This window comes from Schistocerca nitens, chromosome 6 (assembly GCF_023898315.1).
Source record: "Schistocerca nitens isolate TAMUIC-IGC-003100 chromosome 6, iqSchNite1.1, whole genome shotgun sequence".
Lineage (NCBI taxonomy): Eukaryota > Metazoa > Arthropoda > Insecta > Orthoptera > Acrididae > Schistocerca > Schistocerca nitens.
In genome coordinates, this window is record NC_064619.1 from 156,794,669 (window position 1) to 156,811,200 (window position 16,532).

The following is a 16,532-nucleotide window of genomic DNA, read 5'->3' on the forward strand; positions in this document are numbered from 1 at the left end:
CACCATGATGCCGGGTGTTGGCCCTGTGTGCCTCGGTCGTATGCAGTCCTGATTGTGGCGCTCACCTGCACGGCGCCAAACACGCATACGACCATCATTGGCACCAAGGCAGAAGCGACTCTCATCGCTGAAGACGACACGTCTCCATTCGTCCCTCCATTCACGCCTGTCGCGACACCACTGGAGGCGGGCTGCACGATGTTGGGGCGTGAGCGGAAGACGGCCTAACGGTGTGCGGGACCGTAGCCCAGCTTCATGGAGACGGTTGCGAATGGTCCTCGCCGATACCCCAGGAGCAACAGTGTCCCTAATTTGCTGGGAAGTGGCGGTGCGGTCCCCTACGGCACTGCGTAGGATCCTACGGTCTTGGCGTGCATCCGTGCGTCGCTGCGGTCCGGTCCCAGGTCGACGGGCACGTGCACCTTCCGCCGACCACTGGCGACAACATCGATGTACTGTGGAGACCTCACGCCCCACGTGTTGAGCAATTCGGCGGTACGTCCACCCGGCCTCCAGCATGCCCACTATACGCCCTCGCTCAATGTCCGTCAACTGCACATACGGATCACGTCCACGCTGTCGCGGCATGCTACCAGTGTTAAAGACTGCGATGGAGCTCCGTATGCCACGGCAAACTGGCTGACACTGACGGCGGCGGTGCACAAATGCTGCGCAGCTAGCGCCATTCGACGGCCAACACCGCGGTTCCTGGTGTGTCCGCTGTGCCGTGCGTGTGATCATTGTTTGTACAGGCCTCTCGCAATGTCCGGAGCAACTATGGTGGGTCTGACACCGGTGTCAATGTGTTCTTTTTTCCATTTCCAGGAGTGTATATATATATACTTCGCAAGCCATTGTACAGTGTGTGGTGGAGGGTACTCCAATAGTCCTTTCCTTTTCTCTTTCTCTTTAAATAGAGCAAGGGGAAAAATGTTATCTATATGCCTCCGTATGCGCGTTAACTTCTCGTCTCTCTCTTCTTCGTGGTCCTTACGTGGAAGGTATGTTGGCAGCAGTAGGGTCCTTCTACAGTCAGCTTCAAATGTCAATTGTCAACAGTACTTTTTGAAAAGAACACTGCCTTCCCTTCAGGGATTCCCATTTGAGTTCTCGAAGCATCAAACTTTTAATTTGGCTGGACCCAATAGGAATAGTTCTACAGGACTCTGTTCTGAGGGAAACCCATGTTAGCATGCTGATTCACAAACGCTGAGACGTGTTTGGGAATGGCTAGCGGACAGGTATTTTGCTATTGTTCACTGGGTCAGCCTTTCTGTCATATTACTAAACCACACCTCAGAACGTTTCGGTTAACAGGTGTGAGGAGGGGAAGCATATACTTCAACAACTTGGTACCAATTCCAGTAACATTTACGTATCCAGTCCTCCTGAGAAAGATAGGACAATTTTAGCGAGTCTGGAATCATTAACTGCACAGCGAGCGGTACTTGGTCGATCAGGAGCGTTACAAATGGCTCTGAGCACTATGGGACTTAACAGCTATGGTCATCAGTCCAGGAGCGTTGCAGCCTCAACATGTGGGCAGAGGTTCACATGGTAGCCGGTGGTGGCAGCGGGGCAGGGACAGAGGCATCAGGCATCATGGGGGTGGAGAAGAGAGTGAAACATACTACTGCCTCAACCCCACAGACCGTCGCGTTACAGTAGTATTAGTTCGGGGGCAGTACACCAGAATTCTAAGTGACTTACTCCCACCAGAATAACAAGCCAACCGACAGACAGAACATAATTGGCGTTGGATATCTTCAGCTGTTTGATGACAATTACCACGCTTTTGGTGTCTGACGAAGTGAGTACCTTCCCTATGGGAAAGCCCTAGAGACGTCACAGAAGCGTCTGCAACGGTTACCTGGAGAGCATAATCCGGCTGCACGAGAAAAACTACTCATCCTGCAGAGAGACTCATGATCAATCTAACTTTAGTTACTCATTTTGATATCAACGACATGCTGACGGGCAGGTGGGGATGCAAGGGTGAATGACCCACGGATATGATACGCGAGCTACAGTGGTAATCAGGTGGTTTTTCGTTGCGGCGAGATCTTTTAATGAAATTTCAATCTCTCACCTACGCAGGGAGAGATGGCCGTCGTAATAAAATAAAGTGATATGTAATGTTAACCTGCTATTTGCAGTTCCCGTGCGATGCTATTTGCGTTTCTTAAGAGTCTTTGTAGCAGACGAAGTACCTGGCTACCTTAAGAGACTTAGAAAATGGGGAGGCATGCTGTGGCAGAGGTAGCACTTAGTCAAGATTCAGAAATGAGTTTAATATTCAAGTCGTAGGAAGAAGGATGTAAGAGATACTAAGCAGATAAGAACAGGTTGTTTTTTTACTTAATGAGAGAACACTTAGAGGGTATATAAACTCTGCTCCAATATGGTACAGGTTTTTCGCAGCAAATAAGGGTACTTCAGCGGCGTGAAAACGCGTGTATGGTTTGATTTCTTCTGTCATCGAAAATAATTCATATAAAGGGGAGGAATCTACATTACACGTGAGAAATTTAAGGTGTTTGAACTACAACATCCCTGTCCTAGATCGCATTAAGTGGATTTTTTAAACTAGGGAGAGTCTGTGTTGGGGTAGTATTTCAGTTAGAAATATATGTCCAAGATGCGCCTGCTTATCTTACAGTGTTTCCCAGATAGAGGCAACTACAATTATAGTCGCTTGGCTGACAAAGTCGTGACATATTTGTGCTGAACAGTCATCTACAGACAAAAGCTGTGGCTAGTGCGCTCTTGCCTCGAGCTACGGCGACAAGTTCAGCGGCGGCGTTCATGGAAACCACTGTGTGGCTGAATAGGGAACTAGCCAGTAGGATGGGTGATGGTGACAGAAGAGGAAGTTGTGTATGTGTGTGTTCCCCAATTTTTACGTGCTAATTGGCGAAAATTTAATGTATCAAATGTTTGCTCCTGACAATTATTACTCCCACGTAAATTGGTCAATAGATGACTATGAGGTCAGTGTGAAGTCTCCTCGGCCTCTGAGCATCTGGTTCGCCCAGCATGTCGACGATACTGGGAGATGTTCACACGACTGCCGGCGTGGTCGACGTGGGCGCAGGTCTCTGGTCCTCTCCAGGCCAGCGTGAGCGCAGCTCCAAGCAGTCCTGTAGTAGGCGTGGACTGCATGCGCTTCGCGATTGCGAGTGTGGTTCTCATTTTTGCCAGATATGTTTAGTGGAAATGTTGAGGCGGAGAGGGGTGCTTGTATTCTCAAACTTCGGTGCGTACAACATCTCAGATGTATTTCATGCTACGTGCTATTTGTGGCGGGAATTGAATTACTGTGTTTAATAAATGTGTATGTGTGGTTCTCAAACGTTGATAATACACACATCAAAAAGGTTCTGCATCACCTCGGTCCCGAGAGTTCCGGAACCTGTATAGAAAATTGGAATAGAGATCAAAATAAGCATCATTTCCACCCTTTTATTGCTCACGAAACGCACGCATTGAATGTTGTACCACTATACAACGAGACCTTCAGAGTTAGTAGTCCTGATTGCTGCACACACCGGTACCTCTAATACCCAGTAGCACGTCCTCTTGCACTGATGCATGCCTGTATTCGTCGTGGCATACCATCCACAAATTCATCAAGGCACTGTTGGTTCAGATTCTCCCAGTCCTCAACAGCGATTCGGCGTACACCCCTCAGAGTGGTTGGTGAGTCACGTAGTCCATAAACAGCCCTTTTCAATCTGTCCCAATGTTCGATAGGGTTCATGTCTGGAGATCATGCTGGCCACTCTAGTCGAGAGGTGACGTTATCGTGAAGGAAGTCATTTACAGGATGTGCAAGATGGAGACGCTAATTATCGTCCATGAAGACGAATGCCTCGCCCGTATGCTGCAGATACGGTTGCGCTGTCGGTCGGAGGATGGCATTCACGTATCGTACAGCCGTTACGGCGCCTTCTATGACCTGCAGTGGGGTATGTCGGCCCCACGTAATGTCACCCCGAGACAGCAGAGAAACGCCACCTTGCTGCACTCGCTCGACAGTGTGTCTAAGGCGTTCAGCCTGACCTAGTTGCCGCCAAACACGTCTCCGACGATTCTCTCGTTCAAGGCATATGCGACACTTGTCGCTGGAGAGAACGTGATACCAATTCTGAGCGGTGCATTCGGCATGTTGTTGGGCCCATCTGTACCGCGCTGCATGGTGTCGTGGTTGTAAAGATGGTTTTCCCCATGGACGTCGGAAGTGGAGTATCATGCAGCTTATAGAGCACAGTTGAGTCATAACACGACGTCCTGTGGCTGCACGAAAAGCATTATTCAATATGGTGACTTTGCCGTCAGGGTTCCTCGGACCCATAATCCGTAGGTAACGGTCATCCACTGCAGTAGTAGTCCTTGGGCGGCCTGAGCGAGGCATGTCATCGACAGTTCCTTTCTCTCTGTATCTCCTCCATGTCCGAACAACATCGTTTTGGTTCACTCCGAGACGCTGGAACACTTCCCTTGTTGAGAGCCCTTCCTGGCACAAAGTAACAATGCGAACGCGATCGAACCGCGGTATTGACCGTCTAGGCATGACTGAACTACAGACAACACAAGCCGTGTACCTCCTTCCTGGTGGAACGACTGGAACTGATCGGCTATCGAATCCCCTCCGTCTAATAGACGCTGCTCATGCACGGTTGTATACATCTTTGGGCGGGTTTAATGAGCTCTCTGAACAGTCAAAGAGACTGTGTCTGTGATACAATACCCACAGTCAACGTCTTCAGAAGTTCTGGGAACCTGGGTGATGCAAAACTTTTTTTTCATGTGTGTCTATATTATTCCGAAGAAGATCATCATATGGTTGTGGTGAGTGTTTTAAGCGATCTGTTTGACTTACACCTTCCAGCGCTTTTCCCGTACCTCCCCCCCCCCCCTGTATATCGTTAAACAATTAATGTTTATGGGTAGTGCCAATGGACTATTTCCCATCATTTTTGATATCACAATTGTGACATCATAAGAGTGAACCAGTTTTCCTGGCCAGATAAAGAGCACCATAGCCCAGCAATTTATTAATTAAATAAATTGATGTTTAAATAATAAACAATACATTTCTCGAATTCACCGCCCATTTCGTGATGTGAGATTCTTCCTCTCCAGCAGCTCAGAACAGACTGAGCCTTTATCCCACTAATTTCTAGATGGTAGAATGGTGGTGGAAATACCCGCCTGGGTAGCCGAGACTGCTACCGCGCTGCTTCCTGGACTCGGGTAGGCGCACTGGTCCTAGATCGAAACCGCCCAGCGGATTAAAGACGAGGGCCGGTGTGCCTGCCAGCCTGGATGTGGTTTTAAGGCGGTTTTCCACATCCTTCTAGGTGAATACCGGTCTGGTCCCCACGTCAAGCCTCAGTTACACGACTCGCAGACATTTGATACACATTCTCACTATCTCATGATTTACGCTAGACGAAGACAGCTGGGGTACACTATTTCCGTCCCGGGGGGTATTGGGTTACGCCAGGAAGGGCATCTGGCCACCCCTTAAGTGTTGAACATGCCAAATCAGTACTTACGAAGCAGACCCCTCAAGTCAGGATTAATGCTTGGGAAGAGAGAGTGGAGGTGGAAGCGTGGGAGGGATATGGATATCTCGATGATTTTGAAGAGGTGTGAAAAGATAGTTAACTATTAGTCAATTAATTTGATATCAAAAGTGTGCTCATATTGGCTAGGGGAAGGTTGGAGATTTCCTTGAGGTTTGAGTGATGGAGAGCAGTAGATGGTCTTTTAGAAGGATGAATTATCATTAGAAGTTCATAAATCAACACCAAGGGGATAATAAATCAATTAGCATAACAATAGGAAGGAAGAGGGAAATTTGCACCTGAATGTGTGCTTATCCCTGAACGTATGCAACCCGCAATAAACCAATTGGCTCAAAACATACTTTATGCCATTATGTACGTGATATAAATAAGCCTGCAAGACCTGCTTTTTTTAGTCTATTTTATTTTTTCACACCATCGGTTTCAAGTCCCTCTATATAAAACTCCCTGGCAGATTAAAACTGTGTGCCGGACGGAGACTCGAAATCGGGACCTTTGCCTTTTGCGGGCCAGTGCTCTACCAACTGAGCTACCCAAGCACGACTCATGCCCCGTCCTCACATCTTTACTTCTGCCAGTAACTCGTCTCCTACCTTCCATGCTTTACAGAAGCTCTGCAGAAGTTCTGCAAGGTTCGCAGGAGAGCTTCTGTAAAGTTCGGAAGGTAGGAGACTAGTTACAGGCAGAAGTAAAGGTGTGAGGACAGGTCGTGAGTCGTGCTTGGGTTGTTCATTTGGTAGAGCACTTACCCGCAAAAGGCAAAGGTCCCGATTTCGAGTATCGGTCTGGTACAAAGTTTTAATCTGGCAGGAAGTTTCATGTCAGCGCACACTCCGCTGCAGAGTGAAAATCTCATTCTCCCTCTACATATCTTACACACTTCACTAACGTAAACCCTGTGCTGAAACAGTAAGCATTTGACAGTATGTTATGTCCTCTACTAATGTACACCTCGTGGTGAAACGGCAAGCACTTGATGACGAATAGGTATGTCCATTCGATGCATCTTTCCTAATGCGCAGTTGCTGATGTACAGAAACAAAAGTACACCCAGTCGAATTAGTAGAAAAAACGCAATTAGGCATGCGTGCTCCATTGTCCAGGCGTTACCTCATTGTGCAAGCGGTTTGCTATGCATCTATTATTTTTCTCAGAAATTTTTGCTGCATTTATTGCTATGAAAGGCAAGAAAACGTAAACACTAGACGATAATAAGTAAAATAGTATCCTAACACCAGAGGTGTATTTCCAGGAAAGTTGCTCAGAGCGAGAGTTAAGAATTTCAGCTTAGGAAAATGCTGCGATACGTCCACTAACAACTTCTGGTTAGATGGCAACCAACGACCTACGTAACTGTTTGTGCGAGTTATTTCGCATTTCGAAACAACGCATTTCCGTGATTATTCCTAAACCGAGGTTTTCAGTCATTCTGAAAGTTAATACATTCTGATTTTACAAAAAGTTGTTTTCGCATCTTCATTCAAGAGAGATTTCAGGTGTATAGGTCAACATCCTCGTACTCGACGAGTTCGGTAATACCATAGGCCTAGAATCCAATAGAACGCAAGTTGTGTTCCACAATTTTCTATTTCTTCCATCATCAATGTACCTCATTTTTGTCTCTAGTACCAGTAAAGGTGCTTGTTGAGGAGTTCCACGTATTCATTTTGTTCAGATTTCAGGCTCTTCAAATGTCGTGCTAGTGTAACATTTGAAGTCAAGGCACCACATCTCCAATTTTTAATCATATAGTGTTTAAAGCGGGGTTCCATATTACCTCTCTGTAATCATCTATAAATTTCAGCGTGCTTTCGATGGAGTGAACGGACGTTATTACACATAACTCGCATTAAAGCATAACCTCAAGATACTACACTATGAAACACACATGGGCCTTAGCTGCGTGACGTCTGCTAAACAGCGCAAGAGATTCCCACCGTACCCAGGAAGCATCACGCTCGTACGCACGGCCGCTATTCCGAAGACATAAGGGGTGAATAAATGCGTATGGTTAGGTGCGCTTCTGGAAATGTAGGCGCATGCGCTAAGTTGAACGGGAAATTACCATAGTGTGGGTGCAGTGCACCACGCCGTTGTAGACACTATTGGTTGACAGAAGTTACTAGTAACAGGAAACTTGTCAACGAGTTTCAATCAGTACCAGGGCGTACGGGCTCTAAATAGAGAGAATATCCATTAATTTGTATTCTGAATTCATAATACAAAATAACTACAGTGGATAAAAAAATAATGTGAACACCTGTACTTTACTTGGGGATGGTTTATTACTAAAGGGTTGGACAGCCATTTGCCCGTAATACAGCAGCGATTCTTCTTGAAATAGTGACATATAATTATTATATAGTCCCCAGTGGAATGTTATGCTACTCTTCGATCAGAAGCTCTTCTAACGCCTGTAGTGATGATGGAGGCGGAAGTACGCTCCGGGTTCGGCGTTCCAATACCACTCATACGGGTTCGATAACGTTGAAGTCCGGGGACAGTGCTAGCCAGGGAAGAAGCTGCAGTTCTGTTGCATGCTCCTCATGCCACTATTGTACTGTCCTGACTGTGTGAATGGGTGCATTATCGTCCTGAAATATGACATCATTTTTGGGGAAAAAACATTTGAATCCTGGGGTGCATCTGATCGCCTAAAATATTCACATAATTATTGGCTGTAACGCGGGCTGGGCTTTGAGAATTATGATGGGACCAGCAGAATAACATTATGTGGCTGCCCACACCAGCACCCTTCCACCTCCATGCTTACATGCTTAAACACTGGAACCAAGCAACCAGGATTGTAGGCCTTTTTTGGCGTTCTCCAGACATAAGCCAGCCTAGTGGTGGAAATAACGGAAACGTTGACATGTCGGACCATAAGACGTGTTTCCACTGATCAGCCGTCCAGTCTCTTGACACCATATTTTACGCTTCTTTGCGTTGGTTGTCATCACTAATGGTTTCGGCGTAGCAGCTCGTCCGTGGATATTCGCTTTATGGAGTTCTCGGAGGCCAATATTGATAGATTTGGGGTCTTGAAGATGGCTATTGCGCTCTTCAATCACTTTAGTCCCCGTAGTTTTATGTTGTTTTGCCCAGTTCGTGTTAGCGCACGAGACCTCTGTCAGTTAGTTTTCATTTATGCCCACTATTACGTTTACACGACTATGTGTTTCCATGTTTTGTGTACGCTGACATGATTGCTGAAACAGTTGCTATTGAAAGATTCGATAAGTTGGCTGTGTTGCTTACTGATGCTCCAGCTAATCGGGCCTCTACAATCTCTTCCCTTTGGAACTCTGTTAGGTCTTTCGTTGCACGTCGACCTCGGCCTCTGAGTGCAAATACGAAGTGCACACTACGTAAACAACCTGCACTGATGCCTAGTCCGTATTGAACACGCAGAGTCCAGCGCGACACTAGCCTTACCTGTGTAGTTGACCGTCAAACAGAACCATCCCATTACTACCACTGTTAACATTACTTTGCCTATCCCCGGTCCATATACACCACAGCACGGATAAATGACTTCATTTTTATACTTACTGACTTTATAACAAAGAAGAGTAGCTGTTTCTACCAGGAAAGTGAGTGAGTACAGCTTTCATGAACTTGATGAACACTGGATAAACACACTCACATAGTAAACTAACTTAAAAAACATACAGTTTAGGAAAATGCGTTCTCCCAGTTCTTTTATGCAGTAGATGTCTGTTGATGACTGAATTAGCTGAAGGTTACTTAAAATCAACCATTTGTTGTTTCTGTAGAGTTAGATGTTTGTTGCTTATTTTAATGTTCTGCAATCCTTTTTCTGGGTTTTCTAAGAGATTTAAAAGTCACACAAGGTAGAAAAATCATTTTTGTTTCTTAATTTGAAAGCGGAAGTGTTAATATTTGCAAGTGTAGCAATATTTTGAAAAACTGTTTACCAGTCAAAATTATTGACAGATGAAATTTTACTGCAAAAGATGTCCGGAATTTTTTTTTACAACAGCTCCTTGTCTCTTACATCAAAATATCAAAGAAACTGCCTCTATTCATTCTCTAATGAGGCAGGGTTTGGTAATAGCTGCTGATACTTTTCCGGAAGGATTTGCAAATTTGGTATATATTTTCTCTCTTCACAACTAAAAGCAAGATTTGCCTCAATTAACTGAATCTCTTTGACCAGTGGCTCTGATACTGGTGATTTATGCATCACAATGATTACCGACATTTGATAAAACTGCAGGTGCCGTAGCCTGATATTTGATCTGTTGTTCGTTTCCAAATTTTCACATTCACTTCCGAAGTAGATTTTGTCTAAAGTAAGTAAAGTTTGAGCCTCAAGAACATTTCATGTATCTACTTTTTATTTTTTATTTTTTACATGATGTTCTGACTGATCCCTGGTTTTGTGGCTGTAGTTGTCCTATTATGTTCTGCTTATTCTGAAGAGCAGCATTTGCGATGCTGAAAACCCATGGATTCGAGATAACCTTTAGTATAAACGTGGGCAACGGCTTTGCCGCAGTGGATACACCGGTTCCCGTCAGATCACCGAAGTTCAGCTCTGTCGGGCGTGAACGGAACTGAGGTGGGTGACCATCCGGGCCGCCATTTGCTGTTGCCATTTTTCGGGGTGCACTCAGCCTCGTGATGCCAATTGAGGGGCTACTCGACCGAATAGTAGCGGCTCCGGTCACAGAAAACCATCATAACGACCGGGAGAGGGGTGTGATGACCACACGCCCCTCCCATCCGCATCTTCATCTGAGGATGACACGGCGGTCGGACGGTCCCGATGGGCCACTTGTGGCCTGAAGACGGAGTGCTTTTTAGTATAAAAGTGGTTAATTTCATGACCTATCTTTTCTGCCATCAACACTCTATCATCTAACCTGGCTTCAAGAAATAAGAATGACAGAGTTCCCACTCGATATACGCTGCTGTAATGCTGGCCTTTTCGCTCCAGCTGGTCTTCAAATTTTATGTTTCTCTTGGTTGATATGTTCTTGAAATGAAAAGAGCATTGCTTCTCTTTTGCTGCTGTGGCTAAAGTACGCTGCTATGTTTCTTATTAAATTTTTTACATTTCTCGGCAGCTTCATTGCATCTTTAATGGCAGCAATTTGCAATGACTTTCGTATACATTTAGCAACAAATTATGAGTCATCTGCCTCAGATTTCACTTTTATCATCAATGACCACTTTTCCCCTATCATTGCGCTTCCAGTATTTGCAGTCATGTCGACAATACTTTTAGCTGGAATATTTTTCTCGATGAAGCATGTGATGGCTGCATTAGACATATCTTGTGCAGTACAATTTAAGGCATACACTTTCTGGCTTTACAGATATATCTGGCAACTACATACATTAATTTTTTACTGGAAATGTCAGTGCTTTCGCATGACAATCATGAAAACTTGTGAGTTTGCAGACTGTCGTTCAGTGTATTGGACTCTACCTTAGCCACAACATATTTCTAAATACTCATGAAGTTTTTTCTACGAATTTTTCTATTTTGGACAATTTTAGAATGAACGAAAATGTTTTTATAAGCTGACCTATATTATCTATTGTTGATAACGGTAGTAGATGTTCCAAAATGCCGTCACCATTCTCATTTCCGCAGCTTTGTTGTCCTCTTCGAGATTAGAATTTGCTGTGCTTGTAGTAGGTTGGTGCACCCGCCATGAAAGCCTGATTGTTTATTGAATTGTGACATTCGACTTCTCTCCGAATTGCGATTTGTTTTTTCAAAAATTCGCTTCTTCCAACATACAAACTAATACCACACGTCCTACAACAAGCATGATAACCGCCCTTGGAATCTGCAGTTAACCTCGCTTTAAACAGTTGTTGCCCTTGCGAAACTTCCTGAACTTCTGTTTTCAGCTTTGACTGTCACTGTTTTGTAACTATTTTCTCTTTACTTGCTTAAGGAACAATAAAAAAATATTAATACTACAGTTACATACCAGAAACCTACGTTAAGGTTAAGGAACTGAAATGATCTATGCGAGCTTTCTTCTCAACAAGCGACCGCACAACAAAGACAAAAACACAATCGCCGTGAAAGTTACTAACGCAACTTTGGAGGTAACAGTGGTGCAGAGATTACATTAGACGCGCTGAAGTTTCCTCACGTGCCCTACTTTCACATGTCGTCTCCATTCTGGGCGCATCCCGTTGATTGTCTTCTATTCCCGATTGTTGTTAGCGTCAGGGTTTTCTCAAGAGCCCCCATTTTTCTTGTGATGACTGTGTCGTATTCAAGAACTTTAGTTTGATTTACGCTCTGTGCTACCGCATTTCTAAACGATTATCTCGTAGTGTGCATACCCGATTCACTGTCATTACCGTGGGAAATTTGTATCATAGTAGGCAGCAGCTCATTGACACATAAGCAACAAACACGTCAGTATTTCCCCTGTCACGGATCCTCTCCAGACTGTGACAAAAATACCTGCATTTGGCACCTCGGTGTGTCCATTGTGGCGTCCCCGCACTCCATTGTCGACGCCGTAGAGCTGCTACTGCCACACCTCTCGCAGTGGAGTTGAGACACGATGCGCGATGACCTATGTCCCCGTTGGTGAACGGAGAAAGAAATGCGAACTCGTACGATGGATGCTTCTTCTGATTTAAGATTGAATGATTCGTTGCCCGGATATGCAGTAGTTGTTAAATGTTATCTCATCCGCATCTTACACACCACCAATTGCGAGGAAACATTGTAATTATCAGTCTTCTCGTACGTTGTTGGCTCGTTGCTATGGAGTTGTTGAACCTGTATGAAGCGAGATCCACAGCTACTCTTTGATCACGTCTGAGTGAACCTACTTCGCAATGTTAAAAAAAATGTTCAAAAGTACTCTTTCAAATTAATGAAGTAGGTATTTTGAGATTCAGATTAAATTGTCCCTGTTGAACAGTCGTTGGTTAACTATCATTGATTAAATCACTTAATAATGTAGTCCACGCTTGACATTTCACTTGGAACGAACAGTTTATTCTTCCTAGGCCACTAAATACTTTATAACTTTCGCACCACACGCACACTCGTTTGGTTGGTAAAGTCAGTTCTATTAAAATTAAGTTTCTTGGCAATTACGACAACTTGACTCTCCAGCGTAATTGTATTATCTTCGTGAGGTCGGGTAATTTTGTCCTACTCGAGACTAATTGAGTGTAGTCCCTTGATATACTATCCACTCATCTTTTAGTTCCAACTATTTGAAAGTCAAGTCGAATATTCATTAGTTTCGTCAATAAAGTTCAATTAACCCGTTATGCACGGTTAAACGCGTCTATCAGTTCCTGTCTCTGCTTAGAAAATCTGTTTCCGAAGTTCGTGAATCACGTCACGCAAGAAACACTTCTGAACGCAAAACAATCTCGTCGCATTCTGTACTCTCAATAACTAAGACAAGAATTGTTCTCGCACGTCTTTAAATGACGAGAGCCAGCAAGCGACGTCTTCTGTGAAAGAATATTGTAGGCGCATTGAATTTCTTTGTTGCGCTTACAACTCTCTTCCACATAAAATTTATCTCTGAATAACATCACCTTGGACTTAGCTTTCAAGATATTAATTGCAATTATCACTTGGATATTTGTCCATTAATTAAATGTGAGGTTTCTTCCTCCTTTTTTCATAACAAAAACTCTCAGTGATGTATAATGTTGTTGTTATCAAAACTTCTTGTTGTTAGATTAACGGCAAAGATCTCATATTTGCCAAGATAACTCTTCCCTACTTCATATTATGATATTCTGTCTTAATTGACTTTAAGGGGGTCGTTGGGGTGTTATACCGTGATGGGGACCTTACGGGCCACCTTTCTGTATACATCGTGACAGACGTATACAGTGTTTAAAATTTCTACAGTTTCTCAACTTTTTCATTTTTAATTTCTTATTCTGTAAGTTTTCCTTCTTGGAAAAAAGTACTTACTTTTCACAGAGGTTTGGAAATCCGTCATTGCGTTCGTACTCTTTGTCAAAAAGAGCCAACAATCGCTACACGTAAACACATGTCCAACAGTTGGCAGCTATGGTGGCAACACATAGCGTCTACGAAGGCTTCTACTACCACCATCGACAATTCAGTATGAGGCGAAAAACAAGCGCGTGACAAATGCGCTTTTGGATAAATTGAACACTGCTTCCAAAACGTTCCATGCAGGGATGCTTCAAACAGTGCTCATGACGATGATTATGAAACGAACAGACATCTATACGTTATGGACACGACATTTCATGATAAATAGCAAATACTTAACATAATTTAAAGAGAAGGGTGTGTACATGAAGCGAACTGAAAACTCCACTAACAAACAGGGATCCAATAAATGAAAAAGTACACCTATGAACAAAGATCTCAACATATTATAAGACAAAGACTTGATATATTTAACACCATTGCTTTTCAACGTACGACAAAACAGGCTACATACTGAACTGCCGTACAACTGCTGCATGTAAGCAACCTGTTCATCTCGAGGGTGGAGATCAATCGTGCGATGCTGACGTCAGCGAATCGCGACTCTGGAGCACTGGCAACTGGTACAGCCGGATCGCAGTTTCACCTCCGCTGACGTCACAGCATTCCAGCCATACACGCTGCCCATCACACAATAATGTTTCAATTTTCCGACGTCGAAATAAGTAGGAAATTAATTGTGTAAAAGATTAAATTGAAACCTAAACTTTTAGTAACAGTGAGTAGCGAAAATATAAAGGACGTGGGACAAAATGTAAGGAACCTCAGGATCATAATAAAAATAATCATTAAATTCGTACGAACTCTTTCAAAGCGTCTAGAAAACCTACACAGAAGTTAAATTGTTATTGTTTTCCATGCATAAGTCTAAATTATTCTTCGTGTTTTCACAAACAGGGATCATATTTAACATTATTTATCACTTTAATAAAATATATATTTAATACCAAGCCTTGAAGAACCAACGTTAATTACAACTCATAGACAATATGTATAAGAAGTAATAAGCAACCTCTGTATCACATAATTTTTTTCGAGTACCTGACGACGCTGTACGAAACTGAGACTTGACCTTCTGCCTGCTTACTTATGTTGCATATATCGTTGTATTAGGGGGTAAGCTTAGATAGTCCTGTTTCAAGTCTAATTAATAAAAAATCGATTTACGAATAACCACTGGCATCTGCAACTATTGTAGTACCGTCTCTCATTACTATATCAACTTTATTTAATGATCTCATATCTTTCAAGTAGATGTATCAGGAATTTAATCAAACATTGTTTGAAGGCAGAATGACAGATAACTTATCGTCACATCACTTAGGCATTGTGTTCTCCACAAGTCGAACCTGTAGATCAAATTTTGAGGACTCTGTATTAATATTCATACCACTCATTACGTGGTTAAGTGGAATGATTTCAGTAGCCTCCAGGACTACACACCTCAGAAGACCATGATGAGTGTTGATATAGGTATTTGAATGACGGTGGATCAGTATACTGTATCCCGATTGGTGTCAAACAACATCGACATTGTCTTGTAGCAGTTGAGGTGTGTCTTTCTCGAGGCAAACCATAGTTCATGCACTGTGTATTTTCATCATAATTTAAATACATATCTCGCTTTTATCTGCTGCAACGAAAGGTGGACCACACTGCCTGATGGTGCTGGTAAAGAGTAACAAAAAAGAAATGATCAGCTCAGGAGAATTCCTTTACGGAGATTTCCAGCTTAGTTATCTGACGATGTTCACTGCATTTCCTATTATACGAGGGTTGTTCGGAAAGTAAGGAACGATCAGTCGCGAAATGGAAACCACAGTGAAAATCGAAACGGTTTTCTTTACACATTTAGCTAGACCTTCCAGGTACTTCTCTACATAGACGCCGCTCCGACTTAGACATTCATCGGAGCGTTGTACCAAATTCCAACACCATCGTCATAGAAGGCAGCCACCTGTGCTTTCCGATAGTTCTCTACGCTGCTCTATAGCGCGTAGCCTGCGCCCAAGTGTTGTCTTCGTATCCAGCGTTTCATGTGAACAGAGATGATACTAAAGACGAGCCAATTAGGGCTGTGTTGTGGGTGATCGAACACTTCCCATCAAAAAGGCTGCAGGAGCGTCTTCACTGCCCCTCCAGAGTGCTGCTGAGAGTTGCCATTAAGTGCGTGGCAGTTGAGTTAGGTGGGCTGCATTCATTAAGGTGAAGCCTCTTAGCTGGCCCTCCTACTTGGCGGGAGACATCGTTGTTTTAGGCACCTTTACTCGCTCACGGTGTGCTCACAGCTGAAAGAGCGTCTTGATGTGATCGACGGGCATACTAGAGACACTGCCCAAACCGTCTGTGAAAAGCCTCATCGGATTTTCACAGTGGTTTCCATTACGTGACCGATCGTTCCTCACTTTCCGAATAGCCCTCGTACGTACTCAGCACTCAGTATAGGAAATTCTGTCTCTCGGTCTGCTAACAGCCTTACAGAACCTGAAATGCTAGCAGACGTGATCATCAAAATACACTGACTAGATATCTAAACACATATGTCTACTCCAGAGTGCACTGTAAGTTGGGTGGCCGGTTGTGTATCATGACCAAAATAGTTTTTCTTGTGATTTGGGACACAATACCACACAAAAACGGAACAAAACTGGACGATTATTCCTAAAGAGTACAGCACGATTCAATGCGGAAGAAAGATTATCACTACCCCTCACTATTAGTTCTCGCAAAGCGGTCACTGTGCGAAGTGTATTTTGAAGCTAGTATTTTAATTTATGAACCGATATCGAACGTAGATTTCTCAGTTTTGTGAGGAATTCACTCCGTGATTCACAACGTCTCCTTCTCAGCGCACCCCACTGCTTAGTGTACACGTATAGCAATTCTGCGATGCTATCAAACTGACTAAACAAACCCGTGAAGATCAGTTGAGCCATCGC